Source organism: Ptychodera flava, chromosome 17 (assembly GCF_041260155.1).
Source record: "Ptychodera flava strain L36383 chromosome 17, AS_Pfla_20210202, whole genome shotgun sequence".
In the NCBI taxonomy this organism is placed as follows: domain Eukaryota; kingdom Metazoa; phylum Hemichordata; class Enteropneusta; family Ptychoderidae; genus Ptychodera; species Ptychodera flava.
Genome location: NC_091944.1, coordinates 31,437,357 through 31,462,196, shown reverse-complemented (window position 1 = coordinate 31,462,196; position 24,840 = coordinate 31,437,357). Strand labels below are relative to the sequence as shown.

General features: G+C 37.1%; 1 long non-coding RNA gene across 1 annotated transcript; it reads left to right on the top strand.

Annotated features, from left to right (window-relative positions):
- Positions 1–485: 485 nt before the first annotated feature.
- LOC139116060 (uncharacterized) lies at positions 486–23,788 on the top strand. The gene is made up of 5 exons (XR_011548233.1): positions 486–727; positions 8,226–8,364; positions 16,439–16,530; positions 16,816–16,897; positions 23,276–23,788. It is a non-coding gene; the product is annotated as an uncharacterized lncRNA (long non-coding RNA).
- Positions 23,789–24,840: the final 1,052 nt, after the last annotated feature.

Here is a 24,840-nt window from a genome sequence, read left to right as displayed (position 1 = left end):
AAGGTCAGCTCTTGGCTTGGTCGGCTTCTGGGGCATGGGGCCGGGGTTGCTCGTTTTCTTAAATGATCAAATCAATGAATCTGTGCTCGGAATGATCGCTTGTCTCACAATAAATTACTGGCAAAACTTACAAACAGGGGATTTGCTAACAATATTGAGAAATTTTACATTGTGAGTTTTTGTTGTTATTATTATTATTATTATTATTATTATTATTATTCACTCACATATGTGTCATGGTGACAACGAAATTAGTTTTGATAATGCATATCTCGTATTTCAGACGTAAGATTTAATCATGTGAATTGTGTTGTGTCATGGGGATATATACGGCTCAGGCTGCTGTTGATTGAGGCGCGCAAGAAGTTGAATATGTATTTATGCAAATGACACTTCCAAGTTCCAGCGAGCCGTGCAAACAGTTGCGCCGCGTACTGCGCACAATGCAAGTTTCAGCTGAGATCGAGACTACAAACATGATGTAGTCTTCTGGTACAAGGTATGGTCGTTGACGCGGCGGTTTGTCAGTTTTTGGGGTCACCACATGTCTGCGTGATCGATGACCTTTGATGACGCAAAAAATTGATACTCCCGCCGCCGCCACCTCGCTGACGACGTGAATGCTGAGTCAAGAAAGGGTGCATGGCACGGTCGCGATCGCTCAGCTGGTTGATGAAGGTACCAGAGTCCTGGGGCGAGCCGTACTACGCTATTTAGCACTTAGTGGGTAAGTAGCCGTGCATTATTGTGACAACATCGTCCGAAGATACTGTTAAATAATTTTACACTTCTGCTACATGCAAGTCCAAGTGACTTGAGCCTTCGCTAGTGATGGATTTCATACGAATATGATAATAGAGGCGTGCATTTTTCGCGCCAACTTGCCAACTCTGCTGCTGGCATGTCAACCGTTCACTAATGCATGATTCAGCTGATATGATCTTGATACACGGAAACATGTTGAATAGGCAAATAAGAGATATCATGAAAAAGTCGAAATTTATAATTGCATGTCATAGCATGTCATAGTGCTGAAGTGTCATGCTGAAGTTTCAAGTAATTTGCTTGTCAACACACACTATCAGGGTTCTCAAAATTTTTTGAAGTAGGCGGAAAATTTAGAAAAGTAGGCGGTTAGCTTCCGTGTGCAACCAGGTTCCCTGGGGGGGGGGGTGTTAAGTATTTTTTTATTTGAAGACATTTCTGAGCAATTTTATGCATTTTCATACAGTGTATGAGAGGCTATTCCAACATACACACAGGAGAGGGTTTGAGGGAGGGGGTTCCCCTGTGTGCAAGAAATTTTTAAAATTTGAAGACATTTTGGAGTAATTGCATGCATTCTTGTACCGTATGAAAGACCATTTCAGCATAAGAGTGTTAAGGATTTTTTTTTAATTTGAAGACATTTCTGAGTAATTTTATGCATTCTTATACAGTGTATAAAAGGCTATTTCAACATACACACATGTGAAGGGTTTCAGGGTGGGGTTGTGCAAGAAATTTGTAAACTTTTAAGACATTATGGAGTAATTTCATGCATTCTTGTACAGTGTGAAAAACCATTTCAGCTTACAGAATAATCATTATCACAATCAATTACAACATGTTTTCGTGGGATAAAGTATTAAAAAAAAGACGTCAGAAAAATTAATTTGATATCACTTGAGCCTGTCAACTGCATTCAGTTGACAAGGATAATAGCAAAATTTTACCAGACTGTTGTGTAGAATTATGTTTAGCTCATGACTTGAACAAACATTTTGAAATACATCTTAGATAGGGGTTTTCACAACCCAGAAAACGATCCGCTAGAATCCTGACCAGTCTGGCTGTACAAAGTTTTTTACTGATTTAAATAAACTTGCCTGAAGATACAGTAAAGTTAAACAGTTTATTCAAATCAATGAATTATAGGAACACAATTTTCAGTGATTTCAATTCACTGTACTATTAAATTTCACAATAAAACGAATCCATCAGCTGATTATTGATTTTTTGGTGATGTTGAATATTATTGAAAAAGAGAGCTAAATTTCAGTGTTCATGTTTGATAAAATCCCAAACTAACGACACTGAATGCCAACCTGTACTACTGGTACACCGTATGTGTACAAAGCACCGGCAGTCGTTTGTAACACAGTACACACAATGCGATATCGGTCAACCTGAAATTTGACACTGTGATCGACCTTCTACCTTCTACCTTCATGGTTGAATATTGACATCGTGATCGACCATGGATGGATTGACATGGCATTCCAAAAGTATGAAAAATGAGACTCAGTAACTTTTGATCGCTATAGATTTGATCAAAAACCTACCAAACCCATCAGACAAGGCCCTATTCTTACGCAGAAAACCAAAGCTCTCAAGTGTCGACTTTCTCTTCCGGGTTTGAGCGAAACAACGTCGGCTCATTTGGAAATGGTTGGCTATTGGTTGGTATTATGTACTTGTATGTTAGTCCAATGTTCGGCTATACCCGATGTGAACGTCGGAATAATTCGGGCTGTGATCAGGAAAGTAGGGTTGACCTCGAGAGTGATTCCCAGTTCGCTGATCGCGATACTATAGTACATGATATCACAACACGTTCGCTGATCGCGGTACTATATAGTGATAGCAACAAGTTTGTCGCGTAAATTTTTTGCTAGACTACATATAGCCACATCGGCACTTCTAAGATATTATTCCCGGCTTGCAAGACCACCAAAAGATTCTAAATATTGTTATCAAAAGTAGAATTTCGGGGCTAGAGAGCGAAACAGTGCTGAAAAGTAGCCAGCCAAAATAAGGAAGTAGCCGGTCAATTTGGCCGGTATCCGGCTAAAAATGAACACGCTGACTATACATGTGTTATTTATGATCATTGTATTTGTTGACAAATGAATTCTAGTCCGGACCTGAATGCAATTTTCAACAATAATAATATTTGGGGGTTATTACACAAAGTTTGGACGATACTGCATCGTATTTGAGTGATGTGTCCATATTGTGACAAGTTGGGCACTTTATCATACATACACATGCTTTGGTTATGACTGTTTTCCTACGGACACTCTAAAATTAGCGACGAAATCAACTGAAATTGACCTTGCTTCCTCCTGGCTGTACTTCAAAAAGTTGGTTGCTATAAGGAGTGATGACAACCGTATCATTTTTTGATATTATTCCGCTATTGGGCCATTCTACTTCAAAGGAGGGTTTGTGGAGCACTTTTAAAGTGAACAATTTAAATATTACGATGTCAACACAGGTTTTCACAATTTGAAGAAGATTTTTTTTAGCTTTAAATGACGGTAGATATATAAAACATAGGCTGGAATGTGTAAAATGGATGTGTTTTCATGTTTTGATACATAACCTCATCCCTGCGTGAAAGTTATGAGGCCGCCAAAATCGGATCAAAATACTCGCGCCACGCCAGCGTTCGATTTCAAACTCGATCGAGTATGAACAACTGAGAGTATAGAGTTAGAGCATAGAGTTAGACTGGTGCCACCTTAAACCTTCAACCTTGCGTGTTGCAAGTATTTTGAGTGCGGTTGGATTTTTGTGGCTCATTTACGGTAAACAATGCAATTCACCACCCAGATACTTAAGCTCATCAACAAGAAACTTGTGGTAAAGCATTTCTATCATGATCTTGTACATGTAATCTTCAGCAGCGTAGACGACATGAAAAAACTCGACTGTATGGGACCTGCCATGAACGATGACAGGTGTCGGCAAATGATACAAATTTTCAATGTGTTTGTATGTTTTTGATACAGCTGTACTTGTTCCTAAGTGCAATGCCCATGAAGTGACTGAAAACAGAATTTTGACTACAATTATAATGACGTTTCAGATTGTCAGTTGTTTCCGTTAACACAAAATCCTGCGTATTTTATGCAAAAACTGGTTTTTACAAGGCGTGATGAGGGCTTTTTAGGTCACATGCCTGTCTGTAATACATGAATGTAAATACTGGTTTTTACATGACGTGATGAGGGCTTTTTAGGTCACATGCCTGGCTGTAATACATGAAATTCTAAATACTGGTTTTTACATGGCGTGATGACGGCTTTTAGGTCACATGCCTGGCTGTAATACATGAAATACTAAATACTGGTTTTTACATGGGTGATGACAGCTTTTTAGGTCACATGCCTGGCTCTAATACATGAAATTCTAAATACTGGTTTTTACATGGCGTGATGATGGCTTTTTAGGTCACATGCCTGGCTGTAATACATGAAATTCTAAATACTGGTTTTTACATGGCGTGATGACAGCTTTTTAGGTCACATGCCTGGCTCTAATACATGAAATTCTAAATACTGGTTTTTACATGGCGTGATGACAGCTTTTTAGGTCACATGCCTGGCTCTAATACATGAAATTCTAAATACTGGTTTTTACATGGCGTGATGATGGCTTTTTAGGTCACATGCCTGGCTGTAATACATGAAATTCTAAATACTGGTTTTTACATGGCGTGATGATGGCTTTTTAGGTCACATGCCTGGCTCTAATACATGAAATTCTAAATACTGGTTTTTACAAGGCGTGATGACAGCTTTTTAGGTCACATGCCTGGCTCTAATACATGAAATTCTAAATACTGGTTTTTACATGGCGTGATGATGGCTTTTTAGGTCACATGCCTGGCTGTAATACATGAAATTCTAAATACTGGTTTTTACAAGGCGTGATGACAGCTTTTTAGGTCACATGCCTGGCTCTAATACATGAAATTCTAAATACTGGTTTTTACATGGCGTGATGATGGCTTTTTAGGTCACATGCCTGGCTGTAATACATGAAATTCTAAATACTGGTTTTTACATGGCGTGATGACAGCTTTTTAGGTCACATGCCTGGCTCTAATACATGAAATTCTAAATACTGGTTTTTACATGGCGTGATGACAGCTTTTTAGGTCACATGCCTGGCTCTAATACATGAAATTCTAAATACTGGTTTTTACATGGCTTGATGACAGCGTTTTAGGACACATGCCTGGCTGTAATACATGAAATTCTAAATACTGGTTTTACATGGCGTGATGATGGCTTTTTAGGTCACATGCCTGGCTCTAATACATGAAATTCTAAATACTGGTTTTTACATGGCGTGATGACAGCTTTTTAGGTCACATGCCTGGCTGTAATACATGAAATTGTAAATACTGGTTTTACATGGCGTGATAATGGCTTTTTAGGTCACATGCCTGGCTCTAATACATGAAATTCTAAATACTGGTTTTTACATGGCGTGATGACACTTTTTAGGTCACATGCCTGGCCCTAATACATGAATTCTAAATACTGGTTTTTATGGCGTGATGATGGCTTTTTAGGTCACATGCCTGGCTCTATACATGAAATTGTAAATACTGGTTTTACATGGCGTGATGACTGCTTTTCAGGTCACATGCCTGGCTCTAATACATTAAATTCTAAATACTGGTTTTTTACGTGGCACGATGACAGCTTTTTAGGTCACATGCCTGGCTCTTATACATTAAATTCTAAATACTGGTCTTTACATGGTGTGATGACAGCTTTTTGAGGTCACATGCCTGGCTGTGACTAGGTACAGTCACCCAGTAGTATGTGCATGACAAACCTATGTCAACTTTGCGGAGATTGCACCCAGAACGTAAATTTTCGGGCGATAAATAGCAAGTATCAAGTAATTCTCTGATAAACAGGTCAAACAAACTCTCGGTGAAAAATCTGCCGATGAACCTGCCAGCACTTTAGCAGTTTGTCAGTGCAAGTCCTACTCCGGAAATAGCAACCAAAACAACCGAGTCGAATTCCCACATGGCTGTGCCGTGTTCCAGTATTATCGAAACAACTGAATGCGAACCATTTTCAAGTGAAACTGGTGAAACAAGTGAAAGTTTTGCTACTAGAGATGTCAATTCATTGGGTCGTGAATCAAACAACAATGTACAGTACATGTTAACTCAGAGCGACGGTGAGAAAGAAATCCTAGTTGTGTTTAGCAATGTATTCGATGGCAACAGTGAGCGAAAAATCAGACTCCATAATTTCTATTTGTGCAGCAAAAGCTGCTGTTCTTCAATTCCGATGTACGACAAATATGGGGACAAAGTAAATTTAAAGTTTTTCACCCGTGTCTATTGAACAGAAAATTGGGCTTTGACGAAGTTACCAGTTTATGGTGGCCAGTGTACATCGAAAAAAACGAGAATATACAAATCATAAATGTTAAATGTTCACAAATAAAAATACCTGAAGAGAGATCACCTGACTGTCCATACCTAGTTACATCATACATGATGTAAAAGTGTGCAAGATTTGACCAAAAATTCTTAAAATGGGTCCAGGAGAGCCATTCTGGAGACTTCAGAATAAAAAAAAATCCGCACCATGGGAGGGGGTCACCCCCTCCCACACCGACCTCTTCACAGTCGCATTACGGACATTTCCAGCTATCAACCATAATTTTCCTGCTGTGACAAAAAATTTCTACATCCCTGAAATACCAAGCCATGTTGATGAAATACTTCATGTTTTGGCTGAGCAATGCCACTTTTTCACTGACTTTGCTGATGGGGAATTGATACTGTCTGGCAGGAAAAGGGATACAGGACTAAATGTTAATGTGAATAATGAAATTAAATTTGCATATTCCCCACGAATCTAATGACAATAATTTTTAGGTATGAGAAAGAGAAACAAAGAAGCAGTGAAGAGACGCAGTAAGCTTAGGAGAAAAAGAAAGAGAAGACTTGGAAAGTCACCAGGAAATTTGCAGTCTACTTCAACATTGGAACTACCCCAGTTTATCACACCATCAGAACCACCCCAGTTTGATTCAACATCAGAACCACCCACCCCAGTTTAATTCAACATCAGAACCACCCCAGTTTGATTTTTCATCAAAACCACCCAGTTTGATTCATCAGAAGAACAATCTCAGAGTGATTCTCCTGAACTTGTAAACAGGGAAATTTGCACAAAGGACTTTAATTACATCATTGACAGAGACCCACTTCATACCAATTTTCTTAAGTGGAGAAAATTGAAGCGCCAACTTTCATATATAGAGAAAACTTGTCAGAATTGTTTCTAGGTAAGCATGCACAAACACAAGTGTTTTCTAGTTATCAAATTATTGAAATTGTTACGTCATTGCACTGTGAGGGCATTATCAGGTTGTCAGTGTTGTATTATTGATATAGGTCATCTTGACTAATTCAAACCCTCGCTGACTTACGGATGTTGAGTACGTTTATAACCTTGCCGCATAAATGGATCTCATGGGCATTGTAACATCTATGACAGTTCATCATTGGATTCAGTTTTTAGCTGATGTCACTGTGGCGTTTGTGGCTTGTCAATGTGCAACTACATTTGCAAAGCAGATGTAGGCACACATGGAAAGCAAATTACACTATTTAGACAAAGTGGAAATAGAGATTTTGGAAAATTCAAGTGGTGACTGTTCAACACATTTATTATACAATCAACAAAGTTTCAATGTTTGGCTGTAAAAATCTTGATTTGCATGGTGTTAGTCAGCATGAATATAATTCATCAAAGTCGGCAAGCTTTACAGGTTTGTCTGGCATACGCAATCACCCATGGCTTATCCATGAGTGATTCTGTATGCCAGACTGCTGAACAACTTATGCAGTCACACTCATAAAAACATAAACATGTTCCTTTCCCATGATATCTTGAATTGAGAGAAATACTGCATAATTAAGCCCACTGACTAAGAGTTAGTCAACATGCCTCAACTAGTTTCAAATTAAACATGGCACAATGACGTTTTCATTCTCTGGTAGACTGATTTTGCTGCAAGCTGTCATTCACATAAATTTGTTCTGCAGTAGGATCCAAAAGATCAATATGACAGCTTAGCAGTGTTTTTTTTTCGTCTTGAGAGCCATTACTTTGGCAAAAAGAAAAATAAAGCAATAATTTGTCAGTATTTGTGAAATGCCTGATGAAATCAATAATATAGCAGCACATTATTGCTAATATCAAATAGCACTGCACTACCACTCATTTGTTTGACACTTGTCTCTGATCTCCATGTATTTCAAAGCACAAATTAACAAGTGGCGACTGCGTCATCTTTGGTGACTTGTCCTTGCTAAATTTGAGATTTTGATGAAATACAGTCACATATTGAGTAAAAACACAATGCGCATGAATAGTATTACATGATATCATTATTTTTTATCACTTTTCCAGACAATGGGAGCTTGCAGATCCAACCTGAGAAGTCGAGCAGGCAATAAAAAAGAGACTGCTGAACAAGTTGCAAGATCTTTTATTAGGAAAAAAATGGATCGATCTGGATGGTTTTGTGTGAAGCAAACAGAAACTAAAGGTTTGTACTGGTGTATTAATTCCCCTTAAGACAGGTTATCCACAGGGTCTGTGGTGTACTGACTATCTTGTAATTCACATGGTGAAATCAACCGTGAAAAAGGTAATGTAATAAATTTCAGAGTATAATTGATAAGTAAGTACATTATTGTACATCATTCATTGATGAAGGTGATTCTATTATAGTACGTAAAAATGATAGGGGGTCTTATAAACAGATATACCCCAAAATAAAACATTGACACTGACTTAAAGCAAATTATGTAAATTATTCAAGCAAGAATTGTTCCATTTCAAACAGCACCTACACAATTTTGACTGCCCTGTCAGATAGAATAGTGGATAACATCACTGAACTTGTCTTAATATTGTATTTAAAATTTTAACAAAGGTGATAAGGAAAAGGGTCAAACAGTAAATGTTGTTTCAAATGTAATATTCCATTCCTACAGTACACTTGCCCGATATAATTTATACAACAATAATTAAATCATTCCAGAAATCAATCAAATAGTTCAGGGGAGGGAGAGGGGGTTGTACCTTACACATAAGCAGGGTCTTATTGGATGAGTGAGATTCACTTGTACATGTGTGGTATTTGAATATGTAAATCATGATATATCACTCTGCTGATAAGTATGACATTATGAGCTACAAATCAAATACATCATTACAGATTTATGAATAGACAATATAACATAGGGTGTACAGAATGGAACTCTACCTGCAAGCACCCCATGCAGGAAGAGGATGATTTGTGATGGTAGATGTAAACAGGGTCAGTCCTTGGGGATGGTGAGGTTCTTAATGCATCTGTTTATTTTCTTTTATTTTATTTGTTAATTGTTTTATCTATTTCAACTGACAGTGGTGTTGACTTGATCAATATTAACCCTGTGAGTGCTGTATTTTTTCCACCAAAATTTTAGTGCAACAGTTTACAAGTTTTGATGAACTTTTCTGTAATTTTCATGATAATTTTGGAGCAAATGAACTCAACATTACATTGGCAACAATTTTTTAATCAAAATTTTTGCAAAAATGTAACAAAAATTGACCTGGTAGGTATATTTTATAAGGGTGATAAAAAATTGACTTTGGCGCTCAAAAGGTTAAAGGTGAGTAGCCAGTTTGTAGAGCAATTGAAAGAAATGGGGACCAGTAGATAATAAAGAAAGCATATTAGCAGTCAGTTTGGAGTCAAAATCTGGGTTTGAAATATCACTTATAAAATAAATAAAAATATGAAATAAATAGAATAAAATAAATAGTTTCGTGAAGAACCCAACCCCATCCCACTCCACTCCAGGAACTGACCTGTCTCCTGTAATGTGTCATGTGAACTGGTTTATGCTACAAAGTGAAGGCATTAAAACATGCGCTCAGTTTGTTGTAAGTAAACTGGTTTTCATAGCAAAGTGAAGGTTTCAATGATAACACAGTTGGTGTCCTTTAGAAAACTGGTTTACATAGCAAAGTGAAGACATTAACTGGTTGACATTGTGTTAGTGTCTTTGTGTAAACTGGTTCATGCTACAAAGTGAAGGCATAAAATTTGTACTTTTGTGTACTCAGTATTGCAAATGGGTTGATATTACAAAGAAGGTTTAAGGCAGCAAGGCATAGTTTGGCTGTAGCATACTATTATTTGGTACCTCTGCCAGATGATGGGCAGATCGACCGAAATTCAAACCATGTGTATTCATTGAATCTTAATCAAAGGATTTTTAAAGAAAATTATCACTAGGTATATTCCCTCTTATTTCGTTAAACGATTTTAGTTGAAAATGAAAATTAGAGTGTGATTCTGCAGGTATTTACAGTGCGTAGTGCAGTAGAAAGAAATAGAGGTTGGCGGGTCCCTTGAAACTGACCACAGTGAATGTGCAGAGGCTACAGAAACATGCTTGCTGGGATACCTCGAATCTGCCAGAAAAGTGTTAGCAATGATGCTGGCCCTAACATGTTTTCAGCGACAGCAAATTTCTTTGTTCTTAATGGCAGATGTAGAAGAAGTACCAATATTCATTTTAAAGATGTTAAATTCTTATAAAGTTTCTTAAGTTAGCAGTCTTTATGAGGAACCCAATTGTCAGAAAAAACAAAAATCTGACAAAAAATCACCATCCAAGATTCCTTTCTACATTTAGCCAATCATTTCAGTATTCAAATCCCTGGGGAATGATGAAGTGTCAAGTATTCTACTTGACAACACAGCCTATGGATGTGTAATGATCATTGCTATTGTTTACAAATAAATTCTTGTCAAGCCTTGAATTCAATTTTCAACAACAGCAATGCTGACTATGTAGGCTGTGTTGATAAGCTGAACATTGAGCATTTCACCATGCTTCATGGATTTGAAATTAAAACTGTACTTTGATACAAAGAAAAAAATACTCAAAAAAGTCTCATTTCTCTACCATAACTTGTGAGATTTATTCTATTCTTAATTTATGAATTGATTTAAACATCAGGCATATTTTTGATCTGTAAAGATTTCAATAGTTATGCAGACCAGTATGAACTATATATTGTGCAATAGTTCTTAATGTAAACTAGGTCATATGTAGTACAAAGCAACACCATGATAGTAACTTTGTTACAGTAGAGCACTCTAGAAATACTGTTTGCTATTTTCATTTCACTGTAGGAAGAGGTGTCTTTGCTATCATATCAATTAAAGCTGGTTGGGAGAAGTTTGGAAAATTGCTCCTTTTTGGCACTTAGGTTGCATACAGTGATCCAAGAGTGGCTGTGTAACCTTTTCCTGCCAGACAGTATCACTTCCGCATCAGCCAAAAAGCAGTATTGAGCCAAAACATGACATATTTTCACCCACTTGGCTTATAGCATCTTCAGTCCACAAAAATCAAGTTTACAGTATTTATGTTTTCAACAGGCTTCAAATGTTTAATATTATGTTAAAATACACCATATGGAATATGTTGTGTTTCATTAATTTTAACCATCTTTACCTGATTGTGAAATATGGACTTGGCAGGAAAAGGGTTATCTCTGTATGGGTATAATGAAGTTTCAGAAGTCAAATATGAGCCTTACAAACAGTTTCACCACATGAAACAGAGAACTTGCAGAATATACGTGATGACAACATATCTCTCAAGATATGATAATTTTCTTGTATTGACTGCCTCCCTACACTATACACTGACTGAGACAATATTGGTCCCATCATTAGAGTGACGACATTTTTGAATTTTTTAGTTATAATTGACCAGTATATAGCTTCTGGTATAGGTAAGCATCCATCTGTATGTGTGTATGTACATGTATGTATGTATGTATGTATGTATGTATGTATGTATGTATGTATGTATGTGTGTATGTATGTGTGTATGTACATGTATGTATGTACATGTACGTATGTATGTATGTATGTATGTATGTATGTATGTATGTATGTATGTTTGTATGTACGTATGAATGTATGTGTGTGTGTATTTATGCATTATGTATGTATGTCAGTGTGTGATGATGTCTGCTCAATTTAATATTTTGAGGACAAAATACCTATGGACTTGATATTTTAAATGTAGATGCATGACGGGTAAATTGCTGGATTTTTTTCTTTTTATGTATTAAATTAGATCAAGAAGGGAAATTCCATAATTGGTAAAAAAATCTTCATACCTGCCAGTCACATAGCTTGGTATACTCAGATTTGTTGAGACTGTGATACAATAGGTGAAACTGTATTTCTTAGACAATTTTTGTCATTTTTCGTTACAAAAATCTTATCAAAAAGTCGTCAAAACCGTTCTTCAAACAGCTGTGATATTTGACATTTGCACAGGGAGGACCTCAGCGGGAATGCTGAAATTGTGCTGAAATAGGCAAATTTGTATTTCTCAAGGTAATTTTGGGGCAAAATGTTTTGTTTTGTAAAAGTTGTAGCCAGACAGCTTTCATATTTTGGTAAATATGTCACTAGGGATGACAGAATAACACATAGCTTGTGAGCATAAAAATCTCATTTCAGGTGACAGAAATGAGATTTTTATGCTCCCAAGCTATGTGTTTATGGCCGGGAGGATATTCGTATTGGTGGAAAAGGTCTTCGTGTAGTGAATCTGGTCCCACTTTTTTCTGTCTGTCTGTCTGTCAGTGGTAAAGGCCTGAAAACTTGAGCAGTTACCTCAGTGATGTGTAGATGGGATGTGCACTATAGATGTGAGATTGTTCAAATGAAGTTTTCAGTCATTGTCATTATCTCTACAACAATGTAAACTTTCAAGTGAAATGTTTACACAACTATATATTCTATTAGAGCCTCCCCATATGACACTAAGATCTCGGGTAGAATAAACATTATTGTGAAAAATATTATGGTGGGAGGAACCCTGGCTCTTCAATCTAAGAGTACCCATTTTGTTACCATTCTGATAGATAGATGGCAAGTGTGTGTCCTCACGTTTATTAATTTAACACCATCTAAAATTTAAAACCAACTAAATTTAACACCAACTAACTAATATCTTATCTAAAACAAATACATCAAATGCTTTTAAATTTTTATCAGAAACAAAAAGTGCTTACTGTGAACATGGCATATACTTCCACTTAAGTTTGTTGCAATCAGGAACCAATTAGACATTGGTATTTCTCAATGATATGTTCAATATATAAGAGTAGTGTAGGTGTTGTTTAATAGTTTCATTCTCATCAATTTATTTGGTGTATGTGTTGCATGTGTCTTTCTGTTTTTAGCTCATATTTGGTATGTATATAAATACCAAAAAAGAGCTTATATGGTGAGTCGGTGGCGTGTGTATATGTCTGTCTGTACCGGTATGTACAGTATGTAGGTATGTACCGTATGTGCGGATGTATGCACACGCAAAAGCTCCCATATGACCTAAGCTACCATCTCAGTATTTGGTGTACAGGTAGATACTGGGGTTGAGATGTGACGTCGTTCAAATGAACACATCAGTGTCAAAAATGTGCAAATGAGGTAAGAAAAAGGGAAATCCTGCAAATATGCAGGAGTAGTGGCAGGCCAGTGACTGAAACAGGCTACTCCACTGACCTTGAGTCAGTTCCTGTCATTGTTTATGAACTGTTACATATTAACAGACCTGCTCAAGCTAAGGGACGGACCATTAGATCTTGGGAGGGGATGGTCACAATTGTAAATTTCTTTAAAAAAATTTCCAAATGAGAAAAGCTGTGCTAATTATTTTTCAGATTTATAATGTTTTTTTAGTTGACGCTGTCTGAGGATACAATGTACATCCATATCACTAGCGCAAATAAGATTGCATGGTCTAGTGATTTATATTGCTGATACATTTCTCGAAATGTTGCAGATCATCTTTTGACAAGCTTAGAAGCTGTTTGCAAAAGATGTTGTGAAATTTCAATATTCATGTTTTTAGGACAATTTTTGCCTTATTTTGATCAAAACATCTATTTCTCTGTAGCAGCATGTCCAACTTTTGTCATTCTTGTTTTTCTGGTTTAAATACTTCTTGTTGTTTTTCTGGTTGTACTGTGCAGAAATCATTGTCATAACATCAACGTAGAATTTTCCTGCACTGAACAGATAGAAACAATATTCATTGTTGAGCCATTAGCCCAGACATGTCTCAACTGATTTCTTTCAAAATTGGTCCAAGGACATAGACATATGTCATACATATGCATATGTATTAATTTTATGATACAATCCAGTCACACTTATTAATTGATGCCTTGACATGAAAACAATCACAGGATTCCCAGTACACAGCTACCACTTATGCACTGCAGATCTTATTTCCCTGCCCTATTAAGGCAGATATCCCAATAATGAGTGGGTACTATGTCATTGACAGTGACTTGTTATAAAATGAAATGTCTCTGTTCAATACTTTTACTTGCCAGTCTGGATGATAAATGGAATATTTACATTTATCATTCTCCATCTTGTACCCATTGTTCTCACCCGTCCTCTTGTTTCATGTGACCTCATCTTTCTTTGATTACAAACTGTCAAATTAACAAGTATTATTGTTTGAAACTGTCTGATTGAGTAGTAAAATATACACTTTTTTGTGGTTGTACTTTGACCTTGCAGCTGGATGTGTTCTATTCAACTGTTCTCCCATTCCAACTGGAAAGAGAAAGTGTATGTAACTTGGGGTACAAACCAGGTACCTGAGATTAAGAAAGCTTCTCTCTGATTGTTAGACTACAAGGGTATTTCTGCCAAACTCTCATGCAGAAGTGATGTCATACACAGAGCAGTGATTTTAGTCGTCCGGGGGGACTTATAGGTTTGGTCATGTCCGTGCGTGCGTCCATGCGTCTGTGCGTGCATCTGTGCGTCCGTCCGTTCACGCAGATATCTCAGACATGCCCTGGTCAATTTCTTTCAAACTTTGCACAAGGATAGTACCCTACCCCATACAGATGCACGTCGATTTGTCTCACAATGCAATCAAATTTGGCCGTGTTAGAGGACTTTTTAGTTTACACCTCCATAGACTCCCATGTATAAGGCAGTTCTCCATAGACTCCCATGTATAAGGCAGTTCTCATAGACTCCCATGTATAAGGCCAAGAAAAATAAAAATTTAGTTTCTCATCGTATTCATATTGCAAAAAGGATGCAGTGACACAGTTTTTAGTCCCCACGGATGAAGTCCAGGGGGCTTATAGATTGGGTCATGTCCGTCCGTGAGTCCATCCGTTCACACGGATTTTTTAGGCATTTTGACAAAATGTCATGTGACCTTGATGACCTTTGACCTCAAATATACATATTTGTCCATAACTCAGTAACCACAAGCGCTACACCCTTCATATATGGTATGATGGGACACCTTATGACGCCACATATTGTACCTCATTGATTATGCACATATCTAATTTTGAGCAAGCCAATAGAGCTAGAGGTCTGATTTTTGGTATATAGGGATAACGTAGCAATACAATTTTTTGACAAAATGTCAAGTGACCTCAATAACCTTTGACCTCAAATATACATATTTGTCCATAACTCAGTAGTCACAAGTGCTACACCCTTCATAGTCGGTATGATGGGAGAACCTATGATGACACATACTGCACCTCATTTATTATGTGCATATCTAATTTTGAGCAAGCCAATAGAGCTGGATGTCTGAGTTTTGGTATATAGGGATAACTATAGGATAGAATTTTATTTATGCGACCTTGATGACCTTTTACCTAAATATACGTTTATGTCAATAAATAAGTAACAACAAGTGCTATGTCCTTTATATTTAGTAGGATGGGAGACCTTATGACAACACACGCGTGTAACCTCATTCATTATGCACATATCTAATTCTGGGCAAGCGAATCGAGCTAGAGGTCTGATTTTTGGCATATAGGGATTAATTGGCAATACAATTTTTTTTTCAAAATGTTGCGTGACCTCGATGACCTTTGACCTTGATTATAAATATATATGCATAACTTAGTAACCATAAGTTCTATACCCTTCAATTTTGATAGGATATTAGACCTTAAGATGTCACATCTTGTACCTCATTTATTATGCACATATGTATTTCTTGGCTGGCCTATACAGCTAGAGGTCTGATCTTTTTTCCTGATTTAGAACCATAACTTAGACATTCCTCATGTGTTTCAAATTGGGAACAACGATAGATCTATGTGCCCATAGATCTCAACATATACACTCCAGTGATGCTTCTTAATGACCATATTTCCCTGTCCCATCAAGACTAATACTCCTATTTCAAGTGGGGACTATCTCATTGTCAATGACTTGTTCAATGAAATGTTTTCAGTAAAACTCCTCGGCCCTGCAGACCTCAGAGTTTTGCCACAAACCGTGCGATTAAATTCTGCAAACTGCTGCTATGAATTTGCTTACGATATATTATAATGAATTAAGCAAAATTTTTTGCTCACACAAAATTGAAATCAAGGTCACTGCTATGTTTGTTACGTCACTTCCCGATTGAGCAGCTTGTAATGTTTATCTTTAGTAAAACTTTACCTGCATAAAGTTTATAACTAAGTAATGATTGACATATGACATAATGTATTAACTTTTGTTCCATTTGAATCTACAGATTAATGTTTCTTCAAAGAAAGAGTATCGGCCTCTGAGGGAACATGTAGGTTTGACATTGAAGATAATGAACCTGAAGAAAAATGTGAAAATGTAAGTTTGCTTTTGTAACAACTCACTTACATCTCTACAGGCTGAAGTATATCAAATTAGCAATATGTGGCCATTACCCTGGATGTGAAATAATAAAATATGTGATGTATATTTGTGACTTTTACCATGCTTCACAATTTTATTGTGGTACTGTGATTAATCAGAGCTACATCTAAACAAAATGATATTAAGTATTGCCAAATTTATGTGTCTTGCAAGTGCAATCCATTTCATGGTAAATACTCTATTTATTTCTGAATAAATTACTTTCCATTGTGTGTTTAGACCACACAAGACAAGGCAGCAGAACAGAAAGATGCTATTTCCTTATTCCGTGGTATGGAAGGTATATGCAGTATGTTGCATGGTAAGTACAGATATGTAACTGTAGTTGCTCCTTAGGCTGGATGCCATATTTGGCAATGCATAATTTTGTACAATTTTTATGAGTTTTCTTTCATTTTCAATAAATGGCTGATAACTCCAGAAAATATGCCACCAAATTCAAAAGTTAAGGGAAACTTATCTGGAAGTTGAAGTTTGACTAGAATTCTGCTAGGCTGCTGTCGTACCTAAGGTGTCACTCGAGATTGCACGATATTACCCAGCATTGAGTTCTCATCGGCTGGTGAATACATTGTGTATCAAATTTATGGGTGGGTGATTGTGAGATATCAAATATTACCCACAATGCAGGGGAGCATAGAATTGGGTGGTTGATATATATGAGTGACACCGTAGCTACGACAGCAGCTTAGCAGAATTCTAGTCAAACTTCAACTTCCAGGTAAGTTTCAAATTCTGATTCACTGCTATCTCAGCAAGTGTCACTCGAGATGTTTAGAGTGTATCCATGAACTAATGATTGGACAAATTCACCCACTTTTGTGTATATATATGAAAGAACACAGAACATTAATCTCTCAAAGATTTAGTACGAGTTATGTACTCTGGTACAGTAAGTACACAAAGTCTCCTGTCTGGAGGGTAAGCAGATAGTCTTGATGGTTTGATATGTCTATAAGGAGCTGACTGTTTCACCAGGTTTCCTATTTTTATGACATTCCCCTTCTTTGTTTGACAGTGTTCCTGATATCTATCAAGTATGTAGTCTGAGCTTGTTGAGCTGACAGTAGTGCAATAAGAGTTACTAGTTTTAATGTCAGTTTTTTTTAGGGAGAGTTTCTTAACTGGAGACCAATATTGTAGTAGTCTTAAGGTGGTTGGAAATTAAGGCTATTTTTGCACAAATTCTTTTCTCAGAGTTAATGTCAAGTTTCAAGTGTTAGAATCAAGATATTTAGTTCAAATTTTGAAGATACCTCCGTTAGTTAATACTTTCTCCATAGAATATAAAAATTGTATATTTGCAGCCATGATTTTGAAATATGACACCAGTAAATATTAAAATTTAATTTTTCATATTTTTCATATTTTTTACATATTTGAATTTAATAATAATTGGATAGTATTAATATTACCAAATTAGTTATAAATATGTTGACACTATTTATTGTAAGATTTGTACGGCAGGATTTGTAAATAAAATTTGTTTTTATGATTTTACATGGGTTTATATATCAAAAAATTATTAAAAATTCTTTCAAATTTCAAAATGTGATTTTTCAAAAAGTACTTCAAATACAGGAAAATTGTGACGTAGAAATCTTATCTGTAAACTTGTTAATAGGCTGTAAAAATTCCATATCCATATCTCATTTCAAAGTTGGATTAAATTGGTATAAAAGTATGTAGGAAAACTGTTATTCTGTCAAAATGTTGAAAACAAGCCATATTTGCACCCCTCTTTTGAAGTCATAGAGCAGTTTTTTTTGGTTAATCTCACTTTTGACACCTCTTTGACACTCAAAGAATCTAAAAATGCATTTACAATAGCAGTCACTCACTCTGAATGCCAGCACCGCCTTGTCAAACTTTCCTGAAAACAGCAAACAATGACTTTCCCTTTTCAAACATTTATTAAAAGCTAGGGGACCTCTACCATAGTTAATACACTAAGGACTCCCCAACTTTCTTATTTGGTCAGTTTTTCAGAAGTTTTAACAGGCTATAACTCTGCAATGCCTTTGTGCCCAAATGTCTAGTTTTTTTATTCCACAGAGAATGTTAACTACTTTTATATTTTAATAGTTTTGTTGAAATTTATAACTGACGCTCTAGCCTTTCCAACCACCTTAAGTACAATGAAGACATCCCACATACTCTAATTTCATTTATGTGTGTTTTGTTGAACACCCCTTTCATGAATTGAGTAACTAAAGGGTGACTTCCAAATGTTAAGCTACTATTTGACAATGTAATGAATGATGAGAGTGCTGACCATCACTATTGATTTCACTGAACCAAGCCCTGACTTGTAGTATTGCCAAATAATCCAAAGCTGTTGCTACAGGTGTTGTATGGATATTAATTTCCCTCTTACTGCTTAAGGTTCCAAGACAAGTAATTTGCATAACCTTTCAAAAATCAGTTTTCCCTATGTTTTGTGGCTGAAATTCATGTGAGTGCAAGCTATCCTACAGGTCTTCAAAAGCGTGTCTCAGAATTTTTTAAACCTTCTTAAACAGTTTTTATGCCAGAAAAACTTCCAGGGCAGTGAATTTTACCATAGTTGATTTCTTTAAAATTGTGCTCCAAAAAGACTAAGCAAGATATAGAAAATCTGAGACACGCTTTGAAAGAGCATTATGACAGCTTGCATTCCAGCAAGTTTGAGTCAGATATTTGAAGTATTGAGACAAAACATAGGGAATACCGACTTTTGAAAGGTTATACAAATTATCTTGTCACGTGATAGTTATGTAAACAATGGTGACACTGTGGTTACCAAAATGTTCCCATATATGTAGGCTTTCAGAAAATGTATACTTTACGGGGGTTCTGAGTTTCATTAACCGTTAGAGAATTGTTAGATTAAAAAGGTCACATTTCTTGTCTTGGAACCTTAAGTTTCTCCATATCATTCCAGGCTCCAGTTATACCGCCCTTTAGTCCCTGGTCTACAAGACTGGAGGATGACCTCTGTAACTGGTTCTCATAGCCCTTTGCTTCTAATGGATATTGTCTGATAAGAGGCATGCTAGCAGTTTTAGTTTCTTTGACAGTGGGTGTAGATATGTCCAGGGGTAGTGTCAGTAGTGAGTTTCCTTTCGGCAAGAGGACTGGCTATGCAATCAGGCATTTTGTCAAGGTGGCAAACCATGGTTTGGTTGCCCAGAGTGATGGCACTATCAGGATTCTACTCACTCTGAACTGTCCTTAATGGAGCACACTGAAAGGAGGAAATGCATAAAAGTACCACTTAGACCAATTAATCAAGACTAAAATGCATCTACAGCAATGGCATACAGGTCAGGTTGCCATGATACATGTTTGTCATGCTGACGTGATGGTTGAGCCTTGAGGCAAAGAGGTCAATTCTATAGTGTACCAAATTTACAAGCAATGTCCTTTACAACTTGTTTGTTAGCACATCTGCCCTGTGTCGCTGTTGTGTTGTCTGGAGTGGTAGTCTGCCTCTGTGTTGGGTACTGGTATGTTTGCTGCACTAAGTCAAATTATGTGTGATTGCCCAATTCCAAATTTCTCTGATAATTATTTTGCAGCAGGATTTCCTGTCTCCCATGTTATTGATATATCACACTGTTGTGGTGTTGTAATGAGCAGTCAGATGTGTACATTTTTAATGTTAGTACAGAAAGCTTTCAATGTAAAAAGAGCAGCTTTCATTTCAAAGTAATTTATGTGTTCTGATGTTTCAAATCAGACCATGCACCACTTGTCTGGTCTTGCATCACCCCTTCCCCTCCTTTTTTGCCCTCATATTTCAAGGTGAGGTCTTGGTTACCATGGGATACCATATCCCAAACATCAGACTATGTGCCCGAAGGTAGGTGACCATTTGCCTGATGTAAGGAGGGCAAAAGGACCTGCCTCGAGGGTACATAGTCCCTTTGGTTGGCTACAATATTTTTATTACATGCCTCTCTTACACAGTTTTCACACAAAATATTAACGTTTATTGGCAAATGATCAACAAATGCTTTATTTCCATCCGTTACAAATGGAACGACTTTCATCATCGAATGGCGCATTGATATATTGAAACTACTGTTATGTGGTTTATCAATTTTTTTGCGCTAAATTTCTCAAAAGCCAGCTTACCATGCAAAACATGTAATTCCACATTTTTACATGCAAAAGGTGCCAAGTTAATAAAAGTTCCGGGTCACTTTCAGTCTAATTGTTGTGTGGACATGGTTTAGGAACCAGAACAAGAAATCAGATTGATGTACAACTTAGTCAAATTAGGTTACATACAGCTGCTGTCCCGTAGAAGTCAGTGTTGTTTTGTTTTGTTTTGTTATCTTCAACATATTATACTGAATTCCCTTAGATTTTAAAGCATGTTGATACTCCTAGTATTTAATTAGAGTCAGCACAGCCTGCACATTTAAGGACAGCATGACAACAATCTCATTAAAATTTGATGTAAAGATCTGCAAGTTACCTTAAAGTTGCTTATTGCCGTTACATCTGAACCCTGCCACAGACACACAGTATTGTAGATTTCCCATAATTTATTATGATTTGTATCCTCGGAGACTCCCCAGGGAAGTCTACCATGTGTCTCCCATGTGTAGACAAATTCATAGACTAGTTGTAAAAATTCTGAAAACGTACTTTTAAGGACACCATTCTTCTCAATTCTCATTTCAAATTATTTGGAAAATTATGCAAGATTGAGAGAGGAGATAGCATTTATGCACAATTTTCCACTGATTGTGTCTTCAGCTATACAGAATAATGTGATGGAAAGAAGGGAGACTAGTTGCACCTGTTTTTTGAAACAAAAGGATATTGATTTTTTTCCAATGGAAATGACAAATGAATGACCCCTTCAGTTCGTCATAGCTTACTGCCTAAAAAGTATGGCATTTGTAGTACCTACAGAACGTGACTTCATTGGTTGTTTAATGGTTACTTGGAAACTTTCACTGAAATTTCTAAATGTACTTTTACTAGATATTATTTAAAAATCGTTCTGATGCTGCACATTATTGCTTGCATACAGAACTGAAAAGGTTATTAAAAAAGTAACCTTCAAGGATACAATCAAAGAGTATTGTGGGTAATTTATTGTACTGTGAGCACAACCCACTTGTCCCAGGAGCACAGTGGTTTGCTAAACCAATCAGCTGAACACTTCTTACTTAGCACAGTGGATTGATAAACCAATCGAAATGCTGCATATTTAGCAACATAGCTCTGATGGGCTCTTCGTAGCACAAGATTTATTTGTGATCACCTATGGCACAATGGTATAAAGAGGTAGCTGAAGACAAAACAAAAAATAAACAATGACCAAGGAAGTGAACAGCCCAACCACTCTATCATATTTTAATCAGTTTGATGTTGACAATATACAGTCAGTGAATGCAAGCTAAATGCATGGGCTTTGTATAAAGTGTTATTACAGAACCAAAAACAAAGACAATCATGATTACCTTTTCGGCTTTCATATTTCATGAATATTCTGATTTTAAACAAAAAGCCTCAAATTTGTAACAAAAAGTTTTATCAGTCCGGTCAGCTCCAAAATGGAGACTCATTATGATAATGTATTCCAGCATTCAGCCAATCATCGACCAGATTACATCATTAATAAAGTACAGGTCACGCTGGGTCACAAATTACCCACCAAGTGTGATCGGCAGTTTTGGGCCGCTTATAAGCCCCTGTCTTGTGAATTTCAACGAATTTCGACAGTCAACATAATCCACGTGTTCTGCAGAAGGTCATGTCCAACAAGGAGTTCGATTAGTGAACAAATATTCGAAATATTGACGATTCATTTCTACCCCCAGTTTATCGATTTCGCTCAAGTACCGAGAATCATTTTGTGGATGTTCGTCATCTCTATTAGAAATACTGTTATAAAGATAATTTGTGTAGGTACGGGTATAACATTTTGCAAGAAAGAAGAGCAATGTCAGAGCTTTAAAACGATACCTGTTTTGTAGTTGTCAAACACAGACTAAAAATGGTACGCGATTTTGAAAATGTGTTGACAGAGTGGCCACACAACTGTTCCCCATACGGAAGAATTTGTATCGCTGCCATCTCCGATACAAATGGGGTATTCTGAACGATCTGTGTAGGTACACGATTTATATTTCGCAGGACTTCAAGCCAGAGTCTAGGAATCACAGCGATGTATGGGGTTTGGTTGTCTTAGCCAGAATAAAACTGGTACGCGATTTTGAAATTGTGTTTTGACAGAGTGGCCACACAACTGTTCGACATTATGACAGAATACGGCGCGGGAGTTCGACACAGTATGGCGTACGTAACGAAGGACGCATGTGGAGGTTGCCAGGAAATACAATTTTTTACTGATGGCGCGCTGGCCGCTGATTGGCTAATGAGAGGGGGAAAATATTATGGTATAGCGTCTCCAATTTTGGAGCTGACCCGGACTGTTTATGGTTGGAAAAAGTTAGACAGGGTTGGACATTTCTAATACACTTTGTCTTTCATTAAATCTGAAAATACTTCTGCACTTGTGGGTGTGAAACAAAAACATTATTTACTCTTGCCTAATCCTTTTAGTTCATAATCCTGATTTTGTTGTGCTTGATATTGTGATCTTTGTATTTCCCTGCCTACCATTGTATATCAGTGACTTGAACAGGTGGGGAATTATTCATTTTATCTGTAATAGAGTTGATTGATGATGGTGATGACAAAGATGATGAAGATGGTGATGTTAGTGGTGGTAACGAGGAGAAAAAAGAAGATGAGTATGGTCATGACAATGAGTATGGTTCTATTGACACAGTCACTGGTCTCTGCTGTACCCAACCTCATTTGGCGTCGACATCAGCATCTGCAGTGACAGAAAATGCCACGTCTAGCATCACGTCCACCAGTCTAACTACACTCAGTGTGACAGTTTTCGGACGACCTCAGTTTTCGGACATTTAGTGATATGCTGTTAGTTACACTCACTTCGCTCGGTATCGATAGCGTTTTACAGGTCATGTGACCTCATATTAGGTCAGGTGACATTGTTGTCCCGTTTTCGATAGTTTTTTTGGTAGAAGCTATTGAGGGCACTACGAGTGGCGGTAACAAATTGTCATCCTGTGTTCGCGCTTGCCCATTCGCCACGTTCGCAAATGCGAATTGAAATCAGCAGTGGCGAAGAAAAAATGGATCCTAATTCGCCACAGTGGCGAAAGTGATTTTTGTTGAAAAAATTCCGCAAAATAAACAAAAACGTGTGGTTTTTTAGTCTTTGTTGATCTGCGCTTCTCTTTCGGCGATTAGAGAAAAAACTATACCTACTTCCGTATTGTTCTCTCCGACGTACGCAATTGCAATCGAGCCAAGTCTCGCGAGAGATTTGACGTCAATTTGTATAGTGTACAGCATGCACATAAATGACTATCGCGAGAACTGAAAATGCAGGCAGACGCAATCGAGCCCTAGTCAACTGTAGTCATGCTAGTCTCGCGATAAATTTGACGTCATTTTGTCTAGTGTACAGCAAGCAAAGCGAACACTCGCGAGAATTGAAACTTTTGCTACAGCAGACATACGCATTTAATCGTGGTCACAACCTTCGGTGTTGAAATTTATGTGCATCGTGGTCTAGACGTTCCGTGTTGCGCATTTTTATCGAGGTCTTATTTTAATGGTGGTCGATTTGCATCGCGGTCCTCATGGTCCGTATTGATGTTCATTAAAATCGCCATCCCAACGACGCATTCCGTGTTGTTGTCGATTTGCATCCGGTTTCGACGTTCCGTGTTGTTGTTCATTAGACTTAGAGAGGTCATAATCTAATTACGTGTACGTCTGAAGGCACACAGTGGCGTACGCGTATCCATGCTCAGTTATGATTTTTGGGTTGATTTTGCAGTATTTTTTCAGAAACATACGAAATTCGTCTAAGTTTTAGAAACAATTAATTTCTCTACGCGAGGACTATTCAAGCTCGTTGTATCCTCGCATTAAATTTACCGATTTTCTGTAATACAGTTATTTATGTGGATAGGGAAATCTTCGTGACAGCTTCAGGTAAAAAGTTGAATTAGACCATAGACGACAACATTCATTTATGTCAGGAAATCATAGCACGTAGGCCTACGTGTTGTAGGCCTACAGGTGAACTCCACCGAATTTTCTGATATCAAAGATGTTTGCTAATTTACAATGATACTCATACTTAACGAGATTCCTGTCTAAATTCTCGCAAATAACCAAGAAAATCTAAAAATTACA